Raw genomic sequence first — 12,632 nt, forward strand, 5'->3', positions numbered from 1 at the left:
GCACTGTCAGTGCTCCCACCACACAACCAGCACTGTCAGTGCTCCACCACACATCCAGCGCTGTCAGAGCTCCCCCCACACAGCCAGCACTATCAGTGGTCCCCCCACACAGCCAGCACTGTCAGTGGTCCCCCCACACAGCCTGCACTGTCCGTGCTCCCCCCACACAGCCAGCACTGTCAGAGGTCCCCCCACACAGCCAGCACTATCAGTGGGCCCCCACACAGCCAGCACTGTCAGTGCTCCCCCACACAGCCAGCACTGTCAGTGCTCCCACCACACAGCCAGCACTGTCAGTGCTCCCACCACACAGCCAGCACTGCCAGTGCTCACCCACATAGCCAGCACTGTCAGTGCTCCACCACACAGCCAGCACTGTCAGTGCCAACCCATACAGCTAGCACTGTCAGTGCTCCCACCACACAGCCAGCACTGTCAGTGCTCCCCCACACAGCCAGCACTGTCAGTGGTCCCACCACACAGCTAGCACTGTCAGTGCTCCCCCACACAGCCGGCACTGTCTGTGCTCCCCCCCACACAGCCAGCACTGTCAGTGCTCCCACCACACAGCCAGCAAGGTCAGTGCTCCCCCACACAGCCAGCACTGTCAGTGCTCCCTCACACAGCCAGCACTGTCAGTGCTCCCACCACAGAGACTGCACCGTCAGTGCTCCCACCACAGCCAACACTGTCAGTGCTCCCACCACACAGCCAGCACTGTCAGTGCTCCCCCACACAGCCAGCACTGTCAGTGCTCCCCCCACACAGCCAGCACTGTCAGTGCTCCACCACAGAGCCAGCACTGTCAGTGCTCCCCCCAAACAGCCAGCACTGTCAGTGCTCCCCCCACACAGCCAGCACTGTCAGTGCTCCCCACACAGCCAGCACTGTCAGTGCACCCCCCACACAGCCAGCACTGTCAGTGCTCCCCCACACAGCCAGAACTGTCAGTGATCGCCCCACACAGCCAGCACTGTCAGTGCTCCAACCACACAGCCAGCACTGCCATTGCCCCCCCCCCACACACACAGCCAGTACTGTCAGGACTCCCTCCACACAGCCAGCACTGTCAGTGCTTCCCCCAATCAGCTAGCACTGCCAGTGCTGCCCACACAGCCTGCACTGTCAGTTCACCCCCACACAGCCAGCACTGTCAGTGCTCCCACCACACAGCCAGCACTGTCAGTGCTCCCACCAGACAGCCAGCACTGTCAGTGCTCCCCCCCACAGACAGCACTGTCTGTGCTCCCCCACACAACCAGCACTGTCAGTGCTCCCCCACCCAGCCAGCAGTGTCAGTGCTACCCCCCACACAGCCAGCACTGTCAGTGCTCCCCTCACACAGCCAGCACTGTCAGAGCTCCCCCCACACAGCCAGCACTATCAGTGGTCCGCCCACACAGTCACACTGTCAGTGGTCCCCCCACAGAGCCAGCACTGTCAGTGCTCCCCCACATAGCAGCACTGTCAGTGCTCTCCCCACACGGCCAGCACTGTCAGTGCTCCCCCACACAGCCAGCACTGCCAGTGCTCCCCCACACAGCCTGCGCTGTCAGTGCTCCCACCACACAGCCAGCACAGTCAGTGCTCCCACCACACAGCCAGCACTGTCAGTGCTCCACCACACAGTCAGCACTGTCAGTGCTCCCCCCACACAGCCAGCACTGTCAGTGGTCCCACCACACAGCCAGCACTGTCAGTGCTCCTCCACACAGCTAGCACTGTCAGTGCTCCCACCACACAGCCAGCACTGTCAGTGCTCCCCGCACACAGCCAGCACTGTCAGTGGTCCCACCACACAGCCAGCACTGTCAGTGCTCCCACCACACAGCCAGCAAGGTCAGTACTCCCCCCACACAGCCAGCACTGTCAGTGCTCCCTCACACAGCCAGCACTGTCAGTGCTCCCACCACAGAGACTGCACCGTCAGTGCTCCCCCCACAGCCAACACTGTCAGTGCTCCCACCACACAGCCAGCACTGTCAGTGCTCCCCCACACAGCCAGCACTGTCAGTGCTTCCACCACACAGCCAGTACTGTCAGTGCTCTTCCACACAGCCAGCACTGTCAGTGCTCTTCCACAGAGCCAGCGCTGTCAGTGCTCCCCCCAAACAGCCAGCACTGTCAGTGTTCCCACCACACAGCCAGCATTGTCAGTGCTCCACCCACACAGCCAGCACTGTCAGTACTCCCCCCACACAGCCAGCACTGTCAGTGCTCCCACCACACAGCCAGCACTGTCAGTGCTCCACCCACACAGCCAGCACTGTCAGTGCTCCCCCACACAGCCAGCACTGTCAGTGCTCCCCACACACAGCCAGCACTGCCAGTGCTCTCCCCACACAGCCAGCACTGTCAGTGCTCCCCACACAGCCAGCACTGTCAGTGCTCCCACCACACAGCCAGCACTGTCAGTGCTCCCTCCACACAGGCAGCACTGTCAGTGCTCCCACCACACAGCCAGCACTGTCATTTCTCCCACCACACAGCCAGCACTGTCAGTGCTCCCCCACACAGCCAGCACTGTCAGTGATCCCCCCACACAGCCAGCATTGTCAGTGCTCCCACCACACAGCCAGCCCTGTCAGTGCTCCCACAACACAGCCAGCACTGTCAGTGTTCCCACCACACAGCCAGCACTCTCAGTGCTCCCACCACACAGCCAGCATTGTCAGCGCTCCCCTCACACAGCCAGTGCTGTCAGTGCTCCAACAACACTGCCAGCACTGTCAGTGCTACCACCACACAGCCAGCACTGTCAGTGCTCCCACCACACAGCCAGCACTGCCAGTGCTCCCCCACACAGCCAGCACCGTCAGTTCTCCCCCACACAGCCAGCACTGTAAGTGCTCCCCCCACACAGCCAGCACTGTCAGTGCACCCACCACACAGCCAGCACGGTCAGTGCTCCCACCACACAGCCAGCACTGTCAGTGCTCCCCCTACACAGCCAGCACTGTCAGTGCTCCCACCACACAGCCAGCACTGTCAGTGCTCCACCCACACAGCCAACACTGTCAGTGCTCCCCCCACACAGCCAGCACTGTCAGTGCTCCCCCGACATAACCAGAACTGTCAGTGCTCCCCCACACAGCCAGCAGTGTCAGTGCTACCCCTCACATAGCCAGCACTGCCAGTGCTCCCACCACACAGCCAGCATTGTCAGTGCTCCCACAACACTGCCTGCACTGTCAGTGCTCCCCCACACAGCCAGCACTGTCAGTGCTCCCCCACACAGCCAGCACTGTCAGTGCTCCCCCCACACAGCCAGCACTGTCAGTGCTCCACCAACACATCCAACACTGTCAGTGCTCCCCCACACAACCAGCACTGTCAGTGCTCCCCCACACAGCCAGCAGTGTCAGTGCTACCCCTCACACAGCCAGCACTGTCAGTGCTCCCCCCACGCAGCCAGCACTGTCAGAGCACCCCCCACACAGCCAGCACTATCAGTGCTCCCCCACATATCAGCACTGTTAGTGCTCTCCCCACACATCCAGCACTGTCAGTGCTCCCCCCACACAGCCAGCACTGTCAGAGCTCCCCCCACACAGCCAGCACTATCAGTGCTCCCCCACACAGCCAGCACTGTCAATGCTCCCCCACACAGCCAGCACTGTCAATGCTCCCCACACACAGCCAGCACTGTCAGTGCTCCCCCCACACAGCCAGCACTGCCAGTGCTCCCCCACCCAGCCAGCACTGTCAGTGCTCCCCCCACATAGCCAGCACTGTCAGTGCTCCCACCACATAGCCAGCACTGTCAGTGCTCCACCACACAGTCAGCACTGTCAGTGCTCCCCCCACACAGCCAGCACTGTCAGTGGTCCCACCACACAGCCAGCACTGTCAGTGCTCCTCCACACAGCTAGCACTGTCAGTGCTCCCACCACACAGCCAGCACTGTCAGTGCTCCCCGCACACAGCCAGCACTGTCAGTGGTCCCACCACACAGCCAGCACTGTCAGTGCTCCCACCACACAGCCAGCAAGGTCAGTACTCCCCCCACACAGCCAGCACTGTCAGTGCTCCCTCACACAGCCAGCACTGTCAGTGCTCCCACCACAGAGACTGCACAGTCAGTGCTCCCCCCACAGCCAACACTGTCAGTGGTCCCACCACACAGCCAGCACTGTCAGTGCTCCCCCACACAGCCAGCACTGTCAGTGCTTCCACCACACAGCCAGTACTGTCAGTGCTCTTCCACACAGCCAGCTCTGTCAGTGCTCCTCCACAGAGCCAGCGCTGTCAGTGCTCCCCCCAAACAGCCAGCACTGTCAGTGTTCCCACCACACAGCCAGCATTGTCAGTGCTCCTCCCACACAGCCAGCACTGTCAGTACTCCCCCCACACAGCCAGCACTGTCAGTGCTCCCACCACACAGCCAGCACTGTCAGTGCTCCACCCACACAGCCAGCACTGTCAGTGCTCCCCCACACAGCCAGCACTGTCAGTGCTCCCCACACACAGCCAGCACTGCCAGTGCTCTCCCCACACAGCCAGCACTGTCAGTGCTCCCCACACAGCCAGCACTGTCAGTGCTCCCACCACACAGCCAGCACTGTCAGTGCTCCCTCCACACAGGCAGCACTGTCAGTGCTCCCACCACACAGCCAGCACTGTCATTTCTCCCACCACACAGCCAGCACTGTCAGTGCTCCCCCACACAGCCAGCACTGTCAGTGATCCCCCCACACAGCCAGCATTGTCAGTGCTCCCACCACACAGCCAGCCCTGTCAGTGCTCCCACAACACAGCCAGCACTGTCAGTGCTCCCACCACACAGCCAGCACTCTCAGTGCTCCCACCACACAGCCAGCATTGTCAGCGCTCCCCTCACACAGCCAGCGCTGTCAGTGCTCCAACAACACTGCCAGCACTGTCAGTACTACCACCACACAGCCAGCACTGTCAGTGCTCCCACCACATAGCCAGCACTGCCAGTGCTCCCCCACACAGCCAGCACCGTCAGTTCTCCCCCACACAGCCAGCACTGTAAGTGCTCCCCCCACACAGCCAGCACTGTCAGTGCACCCACCACACAGCCAGCACGGTCAGTGCTCCCACCACACAGCCAGCACTGTCAGTGCTCCCCCTACACAGCCAGCACTGTCAGTGCTCCCACCACACAGCCAGCACTGTCAGTGCTCCACCCACACAGCCAACACTGTCAGTGCTCCCCCCACACAGCCAGCACTGTCAGTGCTCCCCCGACATAACCAGAACTGTCAGTGCTCCCCCACACAGCCAGCAGTGTCAGTGCTACCCCTCACATAGCCAGCACTGCCAGTGCTCCCACCACACAGCCAGCATTGTCAGTGCTCCCACAACACTGCCTGCACTGTCAGTGCTCCCCCACACAGCCAGCACTGTCAGTGCTCCCCCACACAGCCAGCACTGTCAGTGCTCCCCCCACACAGCCAGCACTGTCAGTGCTCCACCAACACATCCAACACTGTCAGTGCTCCCCCACACAACCAGCACTGTCAGTGCTCCCCCACACAGCCAGCAGTGTCAGTGCTACCCCTCACACAGCCAGCACTGTCAGTGCTCCCCCCACGCAGCCAGCACTGTCAGAGCACCCCCCACACAGCCAGCACTATCAGTGCTCCCCCACATATCAGCACTGTTAGTGCTCTCCCCACACATCCAGCACTGTCAGTGCTCCCCCCACACAGCCAGCACTGTCAGTGCTCCCCCCACATAGCCAGCACTGTCAGTGCTCCCACCACATAGCCAGCACTGTCAGTGCTCCACCACACAGTCAGCACTGTCAGTGCTCCCCCCACACAGCCAGCACTGTCAGTGGTCCCACCACACAGCCAGCACTGTCAGTGCTCCTCCACACAGCTAGCACTGTCAGTGCTCCCACCACACAGCCAGCACTGTCAGTGCTCCCCGCACACAGCCAGCACTGTCAGTGGTCCCACCACACAGCCAGCACTGTCAGTGCTCCCACCACACAGCCAGCAAGGTCAGTACTCCCCCCACACAGCCAGCACTGTCAGTGCTCCCTCACACAGCCAGCACTGTCAGTGCTCCCACCACAGAGACTGCACAGTCAGTGCTCCCCCCACAGCCAACACTGTCAGTGCTCCCACCACACAGCCAGCACTGTCAGTGCTCCCCCACACAGCCAGCACTGTCAGTGCTTCCACCACACAGCCAGTACTGTCAGTGCTCTTCCACACAGCCAGCTCTGTCAGTGCTCCTCCACAGAGCCAGCGCTGTCAGTGCTCCCCCCAAACAGCCAGCACTGTCAGTGTTCCCACCACACAGCCAGCATTGTCAGTGCTCCTCCCACACAGCCAGCACTGTCAGTACTCCCCCCACACAGCCAGCACTGTCAGTGCTCCCACCACACAGCCAGCACTGTCAGTGCTCCACCCACACAGCCAGCACTGTCAGTGCTCCCCCACACAGCCAGCACTGTCAGTGCTCCCCACACACAGCCAGCACTGCCAGTGCTCTCCCCACACAGCCAGCACTGTCAGTGCTCCCCACACAGCCAGCACTGTCAGTGCTCCCACCACACAGCCAGCACTGTCAGTGCTCCCTCCACACAGGCAGCACTGTCAGTGCTCCCACCACACAGCCAGCACTGTCATTTCTCCCACCACACAGCCAGCACTGTCAGTGCTCCCCCACACAGCCAGCACTGTCAGTGATCCCCCCACACAGCCAGCATTGTCAGTGCTCCCACCACACAGCCAGCCCTGTCAGTGCTCCCACAACACAGCCAGCACTGTCAGTGCTCCCACCACACAGCAAGCACTCTCAGTGCTCCCACCACACAGCCAGCATTGTCAGCGCTCCCCTCACACAGCCAGCGCTGTCAGTGCTCCAACAACACTGCCAGCACTGTCAGTACTACCACCACACAGCCAGCACTGTCAGTGCTCCCACCACACAGCCAGCACTGCCAGTGCTCCCCCACACAGCCAGCACCGTCAGTTCTCCCCCACACAGCCAGCACTGTAAGTGCTCCCCCCACACAGCCAGCACTGTCAGTGCACCCACCACACAGCCAGCACGGTCAGTGCTCCCACCACACAGCCAGCACTGTCAGTGCTCCCCCTACACAGCCAGCACTGTCAGTGCTCCCACCACACAGCCAGCACTGTCAGTGCTCCACCCACACAGCCAACACTGTCAGTGCTCCCCCCACACAGCCAGCACTGTCAGTGCTCCCCCGACATAACCAGAACTGTCAGTGCTCCCCCACACAGCCAGCAGTGTCAGTGCTACCACTCACATAGCCAGCACTGCCAGTGCTCCCACCACACAGCCAGCATTGTCAGTGCTCCCACAACACTGCCTGCACTGTCAGTGCTCCCCCACACAGCCAGCACTGTCAGTGCTCCCCCACACAGCCAGCACTGTCAGTGCTCCCCCCACACAGCCAGCACTGTCAGTGCTCCACCAACACATCCAACACTGTCAGTGCTCCCCCACACAACCAGCACTGTCAGTGCTCCCCCACACAGCCAGCAGTGTCAGTGCTACCCCTCACACAGCCAGCACAGTCAGTGCTCCCACCACGCAGCCAGCACTGTCAGAGCACCCCCCACACAGCCAGCACTATCAGTGCTCCCCCACATATCAGCACTGTTAGTGCTCTCCCCACACATCCAGCACTGTCAGTGCTCCCCCCACACAGCCAGCACTGTCAGAGCTCCCCCCACACAGCCAGCACTATCAGTGCTCCCCCACACAGCCAGCACTGTCAATGCTCCCCCACACAGCCAGCACTGTCAATGCTCCCCACACACAGCCAGCACTGTCAGTGCTCCCCCCACACAGCCAGCACTGCCAGTGCTCCCCCACCCAGCCAGCACTGTCAGTGCTCCCCCCACATAGCCAGCACTGTCAGTGCTCCCACCACATAGCCAGCACTGTCAGTGCTCCCACCACGCAGCCTGCGCTGTCAGTGCTCCCACCACACAGCCAGCACGGTCAGTGCTCCCCCACACAGCCAGCACCGTCAGTTCTCCCCCACACAGCCAGCACTGTAAGTGCTCCCTCCACACAGCCAGCACTGTCAGTGCACCCACCACACAGCCAGCACGGTCAGTGCTCCCACCACACAGCCAGCACTGTCAGTGCTCCCCCTACACAGCCAGCACTGTCAGTGCTCCCACCACACAGCCAGCACTGTCAGTGCTCCACCCACACAGCCAACACTGTCAGTGCTCCCCCCACACAGCCAGCACTGTCAGTGCTCCCCCGACATAACCAGAACTGTCAGTGCTCCCCCACACAGCCAGCAGTGTCAGTGCTACCCCTCACATAGCCAGCACTGCCAGTGCTCCCACCACACAGCCAGCATTGTCAGTGCTCCCACAACACTGCCTGCACTGTCAGTGCTCCCCCACACAGCCAGCACTGTCAGTGCTCCCCCACACAGCCAGCACTGTCAGTGCTCCCCCCCACACAGCCAGCACTGTCAGTGCTCCACCAACACATCCAACACTGTCAGTGCTCCCCCACACAACCAGCACTGTCAGTGCTCCCCCACACAGCCAGCAGTGTCAGTGCTACCCCTCACACAGCCAGCACAGTCAGTGCTCCCAGCACGCAGCCAGCACTGTCAGAGCACCCCCCACACAGCCAGCACTATCAGTGCTCCCCCACATATCAGCACTGTTAGTGCTCTCCCCACACATCCAGCACTGTCAGTGCTCCCCCCACACAGCCAGCACTGTCAGAGCTCCCCCCACACAGCCAGCACTATCAGTGCTCCCCCACACAGCCAGCACTGTCAATGCTCCCCCACACAGCCAGCACTGTCAATGCTCCCCACACACAGCCAGCACTGTCAGTGCTCCCCCCACACAGCCAGCACTGCCAGTGCTCCCCCACCCAGCCAGCACTGTCAGTGCTCCCCCCACATAGCCAGCACTGTCAGTGCTCCCACCACATAGCCAGCACTGTCAGTGCTCCCACCACGCAGCCTGCGCTGTCAGTGCTCCCACCACACAGTCAGCACTGTCAGTACTCCACCCCCCCCACACAGCCAGCACTGTCAGAGCGCCCCCCACACAGCCAGCACTGTCAGTGTTCCCCCCACACAGCCAGCACTGTCAGTGGTACCACCACACAGCCAGCAATGTCAGTGCTCCCCCACACAGCCAGCACTGTCAGTGCTCCCACCACACAGCCAGCAAGGTCAGTGCTCCCCCCGCACAGCCAGCACTGTCAGTGCTCCCACCACACAAACAGCACTGTCAGTGCTCCACCACACATCCAGCACTGTCAGTGCTCCCACCACACAGCCAGCACTGTCTGTGCTCCCCCCACACAGCCAGCACTGTCAGTGCTCCCCCACACAGCCAGCACTGTCAGTGCTCCCCCACTCAGCCAGCACTGTCAGTGCTCCCCCCACACAGCCAGCAAGGTCAGTGCTCCCACCGCACAGCCAGCACTGTCAGTGCTCCCACCACACAGCCAGCAATGTCAGTGCTCCCCCACACAGCCAGCAAGGTCAGTGCTCCCACCGCACAGCCAACACTGTCAGTGCTCCCACCACACAGCCAGCTCTGTCAGTGCTCCCCCACACAGCCAGCACTATCAGTGCTCCCACCACACATCCAGCACTGTCAGTGCACCCCCCGCACAGCCAGCACTGTCAGTGCTCCCACCACACAGCCAGCACTGTCAGTGCTCCCCCACACAGACTGCACAGACAGTGCTCCCCCACAGCCAACACTGTCAGTGCTCCCACCACACATCCAGCACTGTCAGTGCTCCCCCACACAGCCAGCACTGTCAGTGCTCCCACCACACAGCTAGCACTGTCAGTGCTCCCCCACACAGCCAGCACTGTCAGTGCTCCCCCCACACAGCCAACACTGTGAGTGCTCCCCCACACAGCCAACACTGTGAGTGCTCCCCTACACAACCAGCACTGTCAGTGCTCCCCCACACAGCCAGCAGTGTCAGTGCTACCCCTCACACAGCCAGCGCTGTCAGTGCTCCCCCCACACAGCCAGCACTGTCAGAGCTCCCCCACACAGCCAGCACTATCAGTGGTCCCCCCACACAGCCAGCACTGTCAGTGGTCCCCCCACACAGCCAGCACTGTCAGTGCTCCCCCACACAGCCAGCACTGTCAGTGCTGCCACCACACAGCCAGCACTGTCAGTCCTCCCACCACACAGCCAGCACTGCCAGTGCTCACCCACACAGCCAGCACTGTCAGTGCTCCACCACACAGTCAGCACTCTCAGTGCTCCCCCACACAGCCAGCACTGTCAGTGCCAACCCATACAGCTAGCTCTGTCAGTGCTCCCACCACACAGACAGCACTGTCAGTGCTCCGCCCTCACAGCCAGCAAGGTCAGTGCTCCCCCCACACAGCCTGCCCTGTCAGTGCTCCCTCACACAGCCAGCACTTCCAGTGCTCCCCCCACACAGCCAGCACTGTCAGTGCTCCCCCCACACAGCCAGCAGTGTCAGTGCTCCCACCACACAGCCAGCACTCGCAGTGCTCCCTCCACACAGCCAGCACTGTCAGTGCTCCCACCAATCAGCTAGCACTGCCAGTGCTGCCCACACAGCCAGCACTGTCAGTGCACCCCCACACAGCCAGCACTGTCAGTGCTCCCACCACACAGCCAGCACTGTCAGTGCTTCCACCAGACAGCCAGCACTGTCAGTGCTCTCCCCACACTGCCAGCAATGTCAGTGCTCCCCCCAGACAGCCAGCACTGTCAGTGCTCCCCTCAAACAGCCAGCACTGTCAGTTCTCCCACACATAGCCAGCACTGTCTGTGCTCCCACCACAGTGCCAGCACTGTCAGTGCCCACCACACAGCCAGCACTGTCTGTGCTCCGCCTACACAGCCAGCACTGTCAGTGCTCCCACCACACAGCCAGCACTGTCAGTGCTCCATCCACACAGCCAACACTGTCAGTGCTCCCCCCACACAGCCAGCACTGTCAGTTCTCCCCCCACACAACCAGAACTGTCAGTGCTCCCCCACACAGCCAGCAGTGTCAGTGCTACCCCTCACATAGCCAGCACTGCCAGTGCTCCCACCACACAGCCAGCATTGTCAGTGCTCCCACCACACTGCCAGCACTGTCAGTGCTCCCCCACACAGCCAGCACTGTCAGTGCTCCCCCACACAGCCAGCACTGTCAGTGCTCCACCCACACAGCCAACACTGTCAGTGCTCCCCCACACAACCAGCACTGTCAGTGCTCCCCCGCACAGCCAGCAGTGTCAGTGCTACCCCTCACAAAGCCAGCACTGTCAGTGCTCCCCCACACAGCCAGCACTGTCAGTGCTCCCCCCACACAGCCAGCACTGTCAGAGCCCCTCCCACACAGCCAGCACTATCAGTGCTCCCCCCACACAGCCAGCACTGTCAGTGGTCCCCCCACACAGCCAGCACTGTCAATGCTCCCCACACACAGCCAGCACTGTCAGTGCTCCTCCCACACAGCCAGCACTGCCAGAGCTCCCCCACTCAGCCAGCACTGTCAGTGCTCCCACCACACAGCCAGCACTGTCAGTGCTCCCACCACACAGCCAGCACTGTCAGTGCTCCCACCACGCAGCCAGCACTGTCAGTGCTCCCACCACACAGTCAGCACTGTCAGTACTCCCCCCACACAGCCAGCACTGTCAGAGCGCCCCCCACACAGCCAGCACTGTCAGTGCCAACCCACACAGCCAGCACTGTCAGTGTTCCCCCCACACAGCCAGCACTGTCAGTGGTCCCACCACTCAGCCAGCAATGTCAGTGCTCCCCCACACATCAGCACTGTCAGTGCTCCCACCACACAGCCAGCAAGGTCAGTGCTCCCCCCGCACAGCCAGCACTGTCAGTGCTCCCACCACACAACCAGCACTGTCAGTGCTCCACCACACATCCAGCGCTGTCAGAGCTCCCCCCACACAGCCAGCACTATCAGTGGTCCCCCCACACAGCCAGCACTGTCAGTGGTCCCCCCACACAGCCTGCACTGTCAGTGCTCCCCCCACACAGCCAGCACTGTCAGAGGTCCCCCCCACACAGCCAGCACTAACAGTGGGCCCCCACACAGCCAGCACTGTCTGTGGTTCCCCCACACAGCAAGCACTGTCAGTGCTCCCCCACACAGCCAGCACTGTCAGTGCTCCCACCACACAGCCAGCACTGCCAGTGCTCCCCCACACAGCCAGCACTGTCTGTGCTCCCCCCCACACAGCCAGCACTGTCAGTGATCCCACCACACAGCCAGCAAGGTCAGTGCTCCCCCACACAGCCAGCACTGTCAGTGCTCCCTCACACAGCCAGCACTGTCAGTGCTCCCACCACAGAGACTGCACCGTCAGTGCTCCCACCACAGCCAACACTGTCAGTGCTCCCACCACACAGCCAGCACTGTCAGTGCTCCCTCACACAGCCAGCACTGTCAGTGCTCCCCCCACACAGCCAGCACTGTCAGTGCTCCACCACAGAGCCAGCACTGTCAGTGCTCCCCCCAAACAGCCAGCGCTGTCAGTGTTCCCACCACACAGCCAGCATTGTCAGTGCTCTCCCCACATAGCCAGCACTGTCAGTGCTCCCCCCAGAGCCAGCATTGTCATTGCTCCCACCTCACAGCCAGCAGTGTCAGTGCTCCCCCACACAGCCAGCACT

The sequence above is a fragment of the Scyliorhinus torazame genome, chromosome 23, assembly GCF_047496885.1.
Source record: "Scyliorhinus torazame isolate Kashiwa2021f chromosome 23, sScyTor2.1, whole genome shotgun sequence".
In the NCBI taxonomy this organism is placed as follows: domain Eukaryota; kingdom Metazoa; phylum Chordata; class Chondrichthyes; order Carcharhiniformes; family Scyliorhinidae; genus Scyliorhinus; species Scyliorhinus torazame.